This window comes from Schistocerca gregaria, chromosome 6 (genome assembly GCF_023897955.1).
Source record: "Schistocerca gregaria isolate iqSchGreg1 chromosome 6, iqSchGreg1.2, whole genome shotgun sequence".
Classification (NCBI taxonomy): domain Eukaryota; kingdom Metazoa; phylum Arthropoda; class Insecta; order Orthoptera; family Acrididae; genus Schistocerca; species Schistocerca gregaria.
Genome location: NC_064925.1, coordinates 573,197,245 through 573,210,583, shown reverse-complemented (window position 1 = coordinate 573,210,583; position 13,339 = coordinate 573,197,245).

Here is a 13,339-nt window from a genome sequence, read left to right as displayed (position 1 = left end):
ATCAACAACTTTTATTATCCATCAGAGTGGGCACAGAGAATTCTCATTACAGGCATCACGTTTTTGCTAATCACTTTCTGGTTGCCAACACTGTAGTTAGAGACCCTGTGTAGTGAACGGCAACAAACAGAAATGAAATAACTATTTTCCACCCACCACCCCACACTATGATCAGGTTGTAGATTCTCCAACTAACAATTCTGATCAACAAGTAAATGTGGTGAGAGCCAGGTACCTGTTCTTTCGTTGCAAGAAAAGATCAGAACAAACTTATCACGAGCGGGTAACAGATTTTCACGGTATGACGAGGAAATGCAAATTCAGATGCGCTTGTGTTGTTTTATGGTTCAAATAGCTCTGAGCACTATGGGACTGAACATTTTAGGTCATCATTCCCCTAGAACGTAGAACTACTTAAACCTAAGTAACCTAAGAACATCACACACATCCATGCTCGAGGCAGGATTCGAACCTGCGACCGAAAGTAACAGTCCCGCGGTTCCGGACTGCAGCGCCTAGAACCGCACGGCCACCGCAGCCGGCTGTTGCTTTATATTTAGGTGTTAATTTGCATGATGCAATAGTGTGTAATGTAACTGATGTGAACCTTAGAGAAGAGATTTTGAAACAGTCAGATCCATCATTTCATCATGTAGTGTAATTCTAGATCAGTATGATTCAGGTGCCACAGCGGCCAATAAATTTCGAGCAGCCGCCAGTTTGTCGGGTTACGTCATCCTCTGCTCACGACAGTCCCAGCAGCCAGCAACGGCGTGCGCTTGTGCCAAGCGACGTAACAGTTCTCTAAACAAGTGGCTGTGTCTGTCAGTCAATACAAACCAGCCATGCCCTCCGTTCTGTTGACAGCACAAACATAAAAGATTGCCCGTCCACACAAGCACACTGTTACGCTTTTGGTAAGAGAAGTCACGTACAATGCATATGTTTTCTTCAGAACAAACGTAAGAATTCTGACCACTCACAACAATCTAGTCACAAGTAATGTAATCCATCCATGGTATTAAAAGCCTGCTGCAGGCATTGGCAAAACTAGCATGCTAACTGTTTCTTCAGTGCTACCCCAATCCTACAAGCGTTTTGTTCATTTGCATCTTACTGGAAAATTTCAGATGGACATGGGGTGTCCCTGTTACAGTGGCGAATCGTAACACATATGAACTGTTAGGTTCACCACGCCTGTCTGAAACTAGCACGGAACTGACGGCTCGGAATAGACAAGACATCCCCGTTCTAGGAAAATATACATTGCCTGCTATGTATCGTTCACATACGCAAACTGTGACTTTCACTGTGCTACAGTCACGCGATTGTGAGAACATTGTTGGCCTTGATTCGTTTGATTTGTTTCGCTTTCAAATTCAGGACAATGTGTTGTTAGTGACTGAATTTATTGCCAAAGAAAGTTTAGGCAAAGCCAAAAATTTGGTTGCACATACTATTATGAGAGACAGCGTTCAGCCGAAATTTTGCTGAACAAGAGGTGTTCCCATTATGTTACTGGACAATGTGGCTGCTGAACTGAAATAATTGGAAGACAGATGGAGCTACTGAGCCCATAAAAGCTGATCACTATGTAAATTCACCGGTTTTGCTCCCGAGACCTTCAGGTCGTATTCGCCTCTGTGTTGACTGTACGACTACAGTCAACCAACAAACTCAGATTGATAGTTCTCAAGGACAGCTTCGGCACTGGTCACTACTTTTTAAAAATTGATTTGCGAGACGCATGTCTTCAAATACCACTCGAAGAATCTCAAAGTGTGTGGCTTGAACACTCATCTACATCTACATCTACATGGATACTCTGAAAACCACATTTAAGTGCCCGGCAGAGGGTTCATCAAACCACCTTCTCAATTCCCTATTATTCCAATCTCCTATAGCGCAGAAAGAATGAACACCTACATCTTCCCGTACGAGTCCTGATTTCCCTTATTTTATCGTGGCGGTCGTTTCTCCCTATGTAGGTCGGTGTCAACAAAATATTTCCGCATTCGGAGGAGAAATTTGGTGATTGGAAATGGGTGAGAGAGTTCTGTCGCAACGAAAAACGCTTTTCTTTTAATGACGTCCAGTCCAGCTCTGTAGCATTGCAGTGACACTCTCCCCTATATTTCGCGATAATACAAAATGTGCTGCCTTTCTTTGAACTTTTTCTACACTCCTGGAAATTGAAATAAGAACACCGTGAATTCATTGTCCCAGGAAGGGGAAACTTTATTGACACATTCCTGGGGTCAGATACATCACATGATCACACTGACAGAACCACAGGCACATAGACACAGGCAACAGAGCATGCACAATGTCGGCACTAGTACAGTGTATATCCACCTTTCGCAGCAATGCAGGCTGCTATTCTCCCATGGAGACGATCGTAGAGATGCTGGATGTAGTTCTGTGGAACGGCTTGCCATGCCATTTCCACCTGGCGCCTCAGTTGGACCAGCGTTCGTGCTGGACGTGCAGACCGCGTGAGACGACGCTTCATCCAGTCCCAAACATGCTCAATGGGGGACAGATCTGGAGATCTTGCTGGCCAGGGTAGTTGACTTACACCTTCTAGAGCACGTTGGGTGGCACGGTATACATGCGGACGTGCATTGTCCTGTTGGAACAGCAAGTTCCCTTGCCAGTCTAGGAATGGTAGAACGATGGGTTCGATGACGGTTTGGATGTACCGTGCACTATTCAGTGTCACCAGAGATGTACGGCCAGTGTAGGACATCGCTCCCCACACCATGATGCCGGGTGTTGGCCCTGTGTGCCTCGGTCGTATGCAGTCCTGATTGTGGCGCTCACCTGCACGGCGCCAAACACGCATACGACCATCATTGGCACCAAGGCAGAAGCGACTCTCATCGCTGAAGACGACACGTCTCCATTCGTCCCTCCATTCACGTCTGTCGCGACACCACTGGAGGCGGGCTGCACGATGTTGGGGCGTGAGCGGAAGACGGTCTAACGGTGTGCGGGACCCTAGCCCAGCTTCATGGAGACGGTTGCGAATGGTCCTCGCCGATACCCCAGGAGCAACAGTGTCCCTAATTTTCTGGGAAGTGGCGGTGCGGTCCCGTACGGCACTGCGTAGGATCCTACAGTCTTGGCGTGCACCCGTGCGTCGCTGCGGTCCGGTCCCAGGTCGACGGGCACGTGCACCTTCCGCCGACCACTGGCGACAACATCGATGTACTGTGGAGACCTCACGCCCCACGAGTTGAGCAATTCGGCGGTACGTCCACCCGGCCTCCCGCATGCCCACTATACGCCCTCGCTCAAAGTCCGTCAACTGCACATACGTTTCACGTCCACGCTGTCGCGGCATGCTACCAGTGTTAAAGACTGCGATGGAGCTCCGTATGCCACGGCAAACTGGCTGACACTAACGGCGGCGGTGCACAAATGCTGCGCAGCTAGCGCCATTCGACGGCCAACACCGCGGTTCCTGGTGTGTCCGCTGTGCCGTGCGTGTGATCATTGCTTTTACAGCCCTCTCGCAGTGTCAGGAGCAAGTATGGTGGGTCTGACACACCGGTGTCAATGTGTTCTTTTTTCCATTTCCAGGAGTGTATATACTCTGCCAATCCCATCTGGTAAGGATCCCATATCGCGCAGCAGCATTCTAAAAGGGGACGGACAGATGTAGTGTAGGCACTCGCCTTAGTAGGTCTCTTACTTTTTCCAACTGTCCTCTCAATAGAACAGTCTTTGGTTAGCCTTTCCCGCAAAATTTTCTATGTGTTCCTCCCGATTTAAGTTCTTCGTGATTGTAATTTCTAATGTTTGGTTTGTTTAATATTTGGGTTTCACTTTTTGCAGTGCTTCCGCAACAGCAATTTTCCAACAGTATTGGGAACAGCTGACTGCTCAATTACCAAACTGTTCAAATTATTTGGGCAATACTGTCGTAGCAGTTCGTACACATGAAGAACACACAGCAAATTTGCTTCGTTTCCTGTGTTGTCTGATGCAGGACTGTAGTGTAGAGTGCACAAGTGTGACTTTTTAGCCGGCTGCGGTGGTCTCGCGGTTCTAGGCGCTCAGTCGGGAACTGCGCGACTGCTACGGTCGCAGGTTCGAAACCTGCCTCGGGCATGGATGTGTGTGATGCCCTTAGGTTAGTTAGGTTTAAGTAGTTCTGAGTTCTAGGGGACTGATAACCGCAGATGTTAAGTCCCATAGTGCTCAGAGCCATTTAAACCATTTTTTTGTGACTTTTTAAACCTGAGTTACGTATCTTGGTAATGTTATAAACAGTCAAGGTATACATCCTCTTCTGTCACATTTATTATCCATGCGTGACAAGCCAGTTCCTCGTAATACCACAGAATTGGAGTCAGGGAAAATGAGCTATTCTATTCCGTTCATGCCTAATGCAGCAAAACTCTCAGCTCCACTGTATTGCTTGCGTCACAAGAACGTCCCCTTTGTTTGTACAGATGAATGCCGAGAGGCTTTACAGAAACAAAGTAGTACTCCACATTGATCGATCCTTGGTTAACTCTGATCCTGACAAACCAGTTGTGTTGCAAGTTGATGCTTCTTCTTACAGAATCGGTGCAGTGCTTTCACACAGAATTGGTGATAAAGGCAGGCTATTGCTTCCGTATCAAAAGTGTTGTCCAAAGCTGAGTGTAACTATTCACTGATAGAGAAAGAGGCATTGGCTATGGGATATGGTGTCAGCAAATTGAACCACTATGTGTGTGGCAGAAAATTCTACTTAGTAACGGACCACAAGCGATTTCAGTCCGTGTTTCATCTGATGAAGCCGGTTCCTGTACGAATTGCCCAAATATTGCAAAGATGGGCTTTGTTTCTATTTCAATACACGTATGAGATCGTGTATCGTCCAACAACTCAACATAGAAATGCGGACGCACTTTGTCTTCCGATTGGCCCTGATACAGACTTTAACGCTTCTTCTGCATCCAGTTGTCATATCGATGTTCACGATTGTGAATTGCTTCAGCCGCGTGGGATAAGCCGAGCTGTCTAGGGCGCTGCAGGCATGGACTGTGCGGATGGTCCCGGCGGAGGTTCGAGTCCTCCATTGGGCATGGGTGTGTGTGTTCGTCCTTAGGATAATTTAGGTTAAGTAGTGTGTAAGCTTAGTCCCATAAGACTTCACACACATTGGAACATTTGAATTACTTCAGTCCTTTCGTCTCAACGAGAGAAAAATTGCACAGGACCCCGGAAGTTGATTTAAATTTGAACATTTGGCTAAAATATATTTCCACATCTTAGCCTCGCTCACTTCATAGCATACAGAACTCTGTAGTGCGCCGATAATTTGCACGTCGGCATAGCGTCGGGATACAGCAAATGGCAGTGGACAGTCACTGTGTTGGTTCCCAAAGCTTTGAAAGAAGATGTGTTGCTGTTAACTTCACTAAGGACCCGGGGGGATTATTCCTACGAAATAGTTAGCGCGTCGGCGTTGTACGTGGCACAGTATGGACAACTAAATAGAACAGATGATGTCACAGTGTCAAGCATCTGCCGAAAATCAGTCCGCTCCTCCAAAAACGATTCTCTGCTTGGCGTAAGTCGCAATCACCATGGCATCCTGTGCACATAGACTTTGCTGCATTTTTTTGGAACATTCGTTGGTTGATTGTGGTAGACTCTTACAGCAAGTTACCTTTTGCTGTGCCAATGAACTCGAGAGCGTCAATTAGGGAAATTCAGGCGTTGTCTTATATATTTGTCACGAAGGCTTGCCTGAAGCCAGTGTCTGACAACGGCCTTCAGTTCACGTCAAATGAATGTGAAACATTCTGTGAGCGCAATGGCATACTAGCTCGCCGTTTCATCCACCATCCAACGGCGAAGTGGAACATTTTGTCAGAACCTTCCAGCAGATGGCTAAACTCTGCACCGCACATGCCAGGGATCGAGCATTGCAACATTTTCTCGCCTCCTATCGTTCGCATCCACGAGATGGACCACTGCCATCGGAATTGCTTCACGACAACCGCCATCGGACACTGCTCCACTCTCCTCAGCATCCGGTGCCGAAGGAAGGCCGCAAGTATCGCTTCGCGCCGCATGACACTGTTTTTCAGGGTTTTTGGCGACAGCAGATGGTGGGCGCGAGTCTAGATCCTTCGTCGACATGGTGCGTTCATGTATCTCATTTCAGGCCCAGACAGACTGCAGCGCCGACATCACAATGAAATTGGCCTCTGTCATGTTCACGGTCATTCTTCTGTATCTCTTCCACCAGATTCACGGATCCAGAGGAGATCGCGAACCCAGCAGCCGCCAGAGGGTGTCATCGCGGTACAGCGGGACAACGTCATGCAGACGGAGCCTTAGCCACCTCCGTCTCATCTCGTCCCACCGATAGAGCTGGACTCGCCCAGGCCGCAGCAGCCGACGCCTTATACATATGGGTACGGGCCTCCGGAGGTGGCGTTTTCCAGGGGACGTTTCCTCCAGAGCGCAGGCCAGACGTCGGGGTACAAGCGGAAGTCTGACATCTGTTGCAGCCCAGCTTCCTGTCGATCAGAACGTCCAAGTCCAAGCTCGTGTCCCCCCTCCCCTCCCCCTCACCCATATACGACGGCTTGCTCGATATACGACGGCGGTCTGTCGTCTTGGTGGAAGAATGTTACGGCCTAAAGTGAATGTCGACACACCTGTCGGGAACGACAGAGAAGAGGAGGCTGGGAGAAGAAGTCAGTCAATCGCAAACTGACCGACCCCTCTCCAGGACGACAACGTGACAGCAGCGGCGCCTACGTCTAGAGGACGTCGGCTCCGACTGCTGTCGGTAGCGAGTTCGATAGCAGCGTCAACGGTAGCCACTTTGTTAGGAGTCTCTACGTAGCACATACTTTTATTTGCCTATTCTGAAGAAGACTATTTTGTACGTCGCCAATGGGTTGCGAAAAATATCGAAGTTAAGTATTGTCTTTGTCATTTTCTCATAAAACTCATTAACACGAGTTGCTTGATTGTTTGTCTAGCGAACCGAGTAAGCAGGATTCCTAGACAAAACACTTTTGATCATCGAAACAAGAAAAGTTGCTTTTTAATGTCAAACAAAGCAAGGTTCTAATTCTAAGTTAAAGGATACCCCTTATCTCTGTTTAAAATACCGGGTGATCAAAAAGTTAGTATAAATTTTAAAAACTGAATAAATCACGGAATAATGTAGATAGAGAGGTACAAATTGACAAACTTGCTTGGAATGACATGGGGTTTTATACAACAGTTCAAAAAATGTCCGACAGATGGCGCTTCATCTGATCAGAATAGCAATAATTAGCATAACAAAGTAAGACAAAGCAAAGATGATGTTCTTTACAGGAAATGCTCAATATGTCCACCATCATTCCTCAACAATAGCTGTAGTCGAGGAATATTGTTGTGAACAGCACTGTAAAGCATGTCCGGAGTTCTGGTGAGGCATAGGCTTCGGATGTTGTCTTGCAGCATCCCTAGAGTTGTCGGTCGATCACGATACACTTTCGACTTCAGGTAACCCCAAAGCCAATAATCACATGGACTGAGGTCTGGCGACCTGGGAGGCTGGTAGGTCAAGCATGACGAAAGTGATGGCTGAGCACACGATCAGCACCAAACGACGCGTGCAAGAGATCTTTCACGCGTCTAGCCATATGGGATGTTTTTTTCTGTTCTAATAAAACCCCATGTAATTCCATGCATGTGTGTAAATTTTTACCTCTCTACCTACATTATTCCGTGGTTTATTAAGTTTTCAAATTTATACTGACTTTTTGAACACCCGGTATTGCCAGGTAGCTGGATTTCAATAGCTTCTTCCACTACATAGTCCCAATAACACGATGCAGGGGCAACTACTTGTGTCTCATCATAGAACATTTTATGTCCTTCATTAAGAAAATGTTCCGCAACCGCAGATTTTTCTGGCTCAAAATAATGCGTGTGGCGATGGTGCACCATGCGTCGATCCTGGACATAAAAACCGTGTGTCAATATAGGCTTTGCCGCAGTGGCAGGGAATTTCGTAGACACCAGGCGTCCGTCCTCGAGCCTAAATCATCTTTCACTTAGTCAACCAACGTTCCAGTCTTTGTTAAAGGACGGAATATACTTTTAAAATCATATTTCTTCAAAATTTTTCCTATTTTTGAAGATATGTTTCCCACGAAAGGTAGGAATGTCACTGATTTGCTTGTGTCTTTTGTTGTTTCCCGCGCAGGTCCAGTCTGGAGAGCACGAAGGATCTGATTGTCGGCATAACCATTCTTCTTGAACACTGCTTTTACATGATCCAATTCTTGTGTCAAACTATCTTCATCTGAGATGGCGCAAGCTCTATTTCCCAGTGTATGCAGGACACCTTTGCGTTGGTAAGATGGATGACATATCGATGTATGAAGATATTGGTCCGTATGCGTGGGCTTAACGACAAACACGTAATCACGTCCGTTTCAGTTCTGTCAAGATAACGCGACGGCATACTCATCTACAGATGGCTGCCAGGTGCACCGCAGAAACATTGTGTCAAAATGACGTTATGTTCTGGGTGGAGACCTGACATGAATATCATCAATTACTACGCCTGAAAAGTTAACGCAGCTAAATGTAAGTTTCATACTCTCACCAAGATGTTCTCGTGTGCTACGGTACCTGAATGTTACTGCAGCTGAGTTGCTCTTCCTAACAGTACCCTGTACGAGCAGACCAGTTGCATATTTACCGGTGGTTACTCATACCTTAGGTATCTGGGCTGTGTCTATTCATTAGCTGGAATTACGAGCTAATAAGACACACAGAAATACAAAATAAATGATAAGGGAATATTTCAGTAAGGAGGCTTCTATTCTAACGTGTGTAATTGATGTAGATAACAATACTACGGGTGATAATATTTATTCAAGAAAGGACACTTTAAATAAATGGGAGGTTCTCCTGCGATATTTATTAAAAATGCAGACAGGAAAGACCATTATCAAATGCAGTGCAGTTACGTTGAGAGATTTACAAGAATGGTAGTTGAGAGAGTTATGAGAATCGCAGCAAAACCTCCAAACTGAATTGTAATCAAAGATATGCGGTGACTAAGTCCATTTCTCAATCCGTATACACTTAATATTCGCTAGCTCGAAATAGTCCAGCGTTTAACATTATGACTCACAGATTGACACACACGGAACAAAGAAAAGTAACTCATATATAATCTATCCCCAGCTCCGTAATACAAGCGAAAACGTTAACAGTCCTTCCTTGGAGAAAATTCCGACCTCTCGAAATACAAAGGCCCTTCAAAAGTTATTTTCAGTGCCATTCACCGTCCATAGCATATCACCAACACGAAAGAATGTCAATCACCATCACAGGGAGATCTGCCTTCTTCCAGAATCTCTCCCTTGAGCTCTTCATACGGGAACTCCCAGTCTCGATTTGATTCCTCTGGTATTCGCTACTTTCTGATTTCCATTTCCTAAAGGCTGTCCCCACCAAAAATACATCGTTCGTAAGCTCTACAGACATAATGTGTTCAAAATGACCACTTTACCCACCAAACTAATATACCATAACATTATTTCAAAAAAGAAGTCTTATAAACATTCAGTCACACTCAGATTATCGATAGTACTCATAAATAAAATTTGTTCATTAATTTGATAAGCCAGCACTCTCACGCTAGTGTTCTTGCGTTAAATGACTACAGATTTTCTCTAAAAATTCCTTAAACAATTATTTGTACCTGCTTGACAGAAGCACCTTTCAGCACTCTTTTTATGGTGATACCAGCTAACACATGCGATTGAGAACTTTTAAATTGTCGTGATTTTAATTTCGCTTACGAGCATTGTTTTAATAAAGTTGCTGGCAAAACAATAAACTATGCATCAAATAAATAAACAAACACGATAAAATGTGAGGCATTTAAATGGTATTCATGATGTGATATCGTTCTTTAGAATCGCGTGTAACATTTAAATGTTGTTTATTCAGAGATTAACTATGAAAACATTTTTACTGCAAATTATTAACTTTTGTTGTTTTAAAGATACGGAAATTATTGTTGTGCCATTCGATGCGCAGCAATTTTTCTAGAACTCGGTGTATTCAGGTATGCATTAATATATATCATGGCAGATGCGAAAATTACTGAACTATTAGTTTAATAAGTCACAACTGCAAAATACTAACGCGAATTCTTTACAGACGAATGGAAAAACTGATAGAAGCCGACCTCGGGGACGATCAGTTTGGATTCTGTAGAAATGTTGGAACACGTGAGGCAATACTGACCCTAAGGAAAGGCAAACCTACGTTTCTAGCATTCGTAAACATAGTGAAAGCTTTGTCCAATGTTGATTGGAATGCTATCTTTCAAATTCTGAAGGTGGCAGGGGTAAAATACAGGGAGCGAAAGGCTATTTACAATTTGTACAGAAACCAGATGGCAGTTATGAGAGTCGAGGGACACGAAAGAGGAGCAGTAGTTGGGAAGGGAGTGAGACAGGGTTGTAGCCTATCCCCGATGTTATTCAATCTGTACATTTTGCAAGCAATAAAGGAAACAAAAGAAAAGTTCGGAGTAGGTATTAAAATCCATGGAGAAGAAATACAAACTTTGAGGTTCAGCGATGACATTGTAATTTTGTCAGAGACAGCAAAGGACTGGGAAGAGCAGCTGAACGGAATGGACAGTGTCTTGAAAGGAGAGTATAAGATGAACATCAACAAAAGCAAAACGAGTATAATGGAATGTAGTCGAATTAAGTCGGGTGATGCTGAGGGAATTAGATAAGGAAATGAGACACTTAAAGTAGTAAAGGAGTTTTGCTATTTGGGGAGCAAAATAACTGATGATGGTCGAAGTAGAGAGGATATAAAATGTAGACTGGCAATGGCAAGGAAAGCGTTTCTGAAGAAGAAAAATTTGTTAACATCGAGTATAGATTTAAATGTCAGGAAGTCGTTTCTGAAAGTATTTGTATGGAGTGTAGCCATGTATGGAAGTGAAGCGTGGACGATAAATAGTTTAGACAAGAAGAGAATAGAAGCTTTCGAAATGTGGTGCTACAGAAGAATACTTAAGATTGGATGGGTAGATCACATTGAATAGAATTGGGGAGAAGAGGAGTTTGTGGCAAGACTTGACTAGAAGAAAGGATCGGTTGGTAGTACATGTTCTGAGACATCGAAGGATCACCAATTTAGTATTGGAGGGCAGCGTGGAGGGTAAAAATAGTAGAGGGAGACCAAGAGATGAATACACAAGGCAGATTCAGAAGGATGTAGGCAGCAGTAGGTACTTGGAGTTGAAGAAGTTTGCTCAGGATAGAGTAACATGGAGAGCTGTATCAAACCAGTCTCAGGATTGAAGGCCGCAACACTAACAACATCTTTGACTTATAATAACCTCTCAAAGAACTGTAAGATGCCATGTTTCAGCTTGTCTGCCATTCCGTCATTTTTGGTGCGTCTCTGGGACTAAGACCATGCCGCCAAAATTCCCATCTTTGGGATTTACCCATTTCCAACGACGCGTACCTTGTTTTTTGCACCTAAGCTCGCATGTGGCAGCCAACGGACCTTCCGCCGACTCGCGCACAGCCAAGCTAGGAGTTTCAGCTCTCACTAGTACTAGCTCTAGGTGGACGCCCACATACCGGTAACATCACACACTTAAAGACAACATAGAGTTTCACCCATTATCCTGTGGTCTTCTACATATATAGTTGACCACAGCACAACAGCCGATTTTACTTGTTATCATCAAAGTCTGGCTGAACGTAACAATCATTGCCAAAACTTTCTGAATCAATAAATTTTAAATGGATATTTTGATGTTCATTGGTAAAATGTAATTTTAAACAGCATTTCACATACAACTGTGTGAAATATGTTGTAGATATCAAATAACAAGTTTTACCATCCGTGCAGATTATGCCCAGACATATACTATCGATATTTAGAGTTTTCAGAAGCTCTTCATTTGAGAAAGGAACATGGAGTTGTCCCTGTGCCGAAATGATTAGTGTGAAATTACAGTTGCGAAAATAATTTCTCTTAGATAGACAACATATAACTATTTGTTCAATATTTGCCTTGAAATTCCAGCATTACTGAAGTTTCTAATATTTTATATCTGTGTAACTGCAGAGTGTCTTGTGAAACGGAGATACCGATCACGAATGTCAGAGTATATCCATTAGAAAGGCGAACCTAATTGTGTGAGTTAAGAAGTCCCAGCGAGAGAGATAATTTATGAAGAGTTATCAGTTTTGAAACTGATTTGTTTTGAAACAAACTGCGTCAGAGACCGAAAGCCTACAGCATTTCATATGCTACGACGAAATACATAGCTGAACAGACAACAGACATCTTTCTGCACCCGGTCCAGAAAAGTACGAGATCTGTAACCGATTTGGGTGCACCCATCAGCCATGTGTATGAATGAAGTAAGTGACTAAATTCTAGTTGTAGAGATACATGATTAATACAAAATCATTGAGAGGAACGCGTTATGTATTCAGTTCGACTGGAGAAGTAATGTGATCGTATAAATTTTACATTCTCTCACAGTCGAATTACAGATTTCTGACTATATAAAAATTTGGCGCACATCCTCCTATTAGGGTAACGTCGCGTAATAGGCAGACCGTACATTACAGGAGACAAAAGCATCATACCTACAAGAGAGACCCTTGTAGCCCTGCGTGCACACTGGCTGCGAATTCTGTAAAATATGGTACGATAACCTGTATTCTTGGTTTACAAAATACTATTAGAGAGACCCTTGTAGCCCTGCGTGCACACTGGCTGCGAATTCTGTAAAATATGGTACGATAACCTGTATTCTTGGTTTACAAAATACTATTAATAGATGATATTTTCCAAGTGTTCTTCATGGGTGCCTGTTAGTAAAGAGAGACCCACTACAATGTGGCACCGGGGACCGCCAGTAACGCTCAGAGTGGCCTGTTGTGAACCACGAATTCGGGACAAAATTTGTGTTCTTTTTTTACGAAATACGAGCAATAGATGATAATGTTTCCCGTAATACTTCATGGATGGAATTGATACTCCGGTGGTAAAATATGTTTATTTACAGGTCCGCAATTTCGACCGTGGGGCTGTTATAACTTATTACAACATTATTGTGTGTATTGTGCTCTGAATAGACCAGAAACAGCAATTCTACTGCGAGAAAAGTTTACGATCACATAACTTGTTAACGTGGAATTGAATGCATAACGTGTTCCTCTCTATGATTTTGTATTAATCACTTACCTCTACAGCTAGAATTTAGCGATTCCACAACAGGCTTTGTTTCATATTAAACATAAGCTCGTTTCGT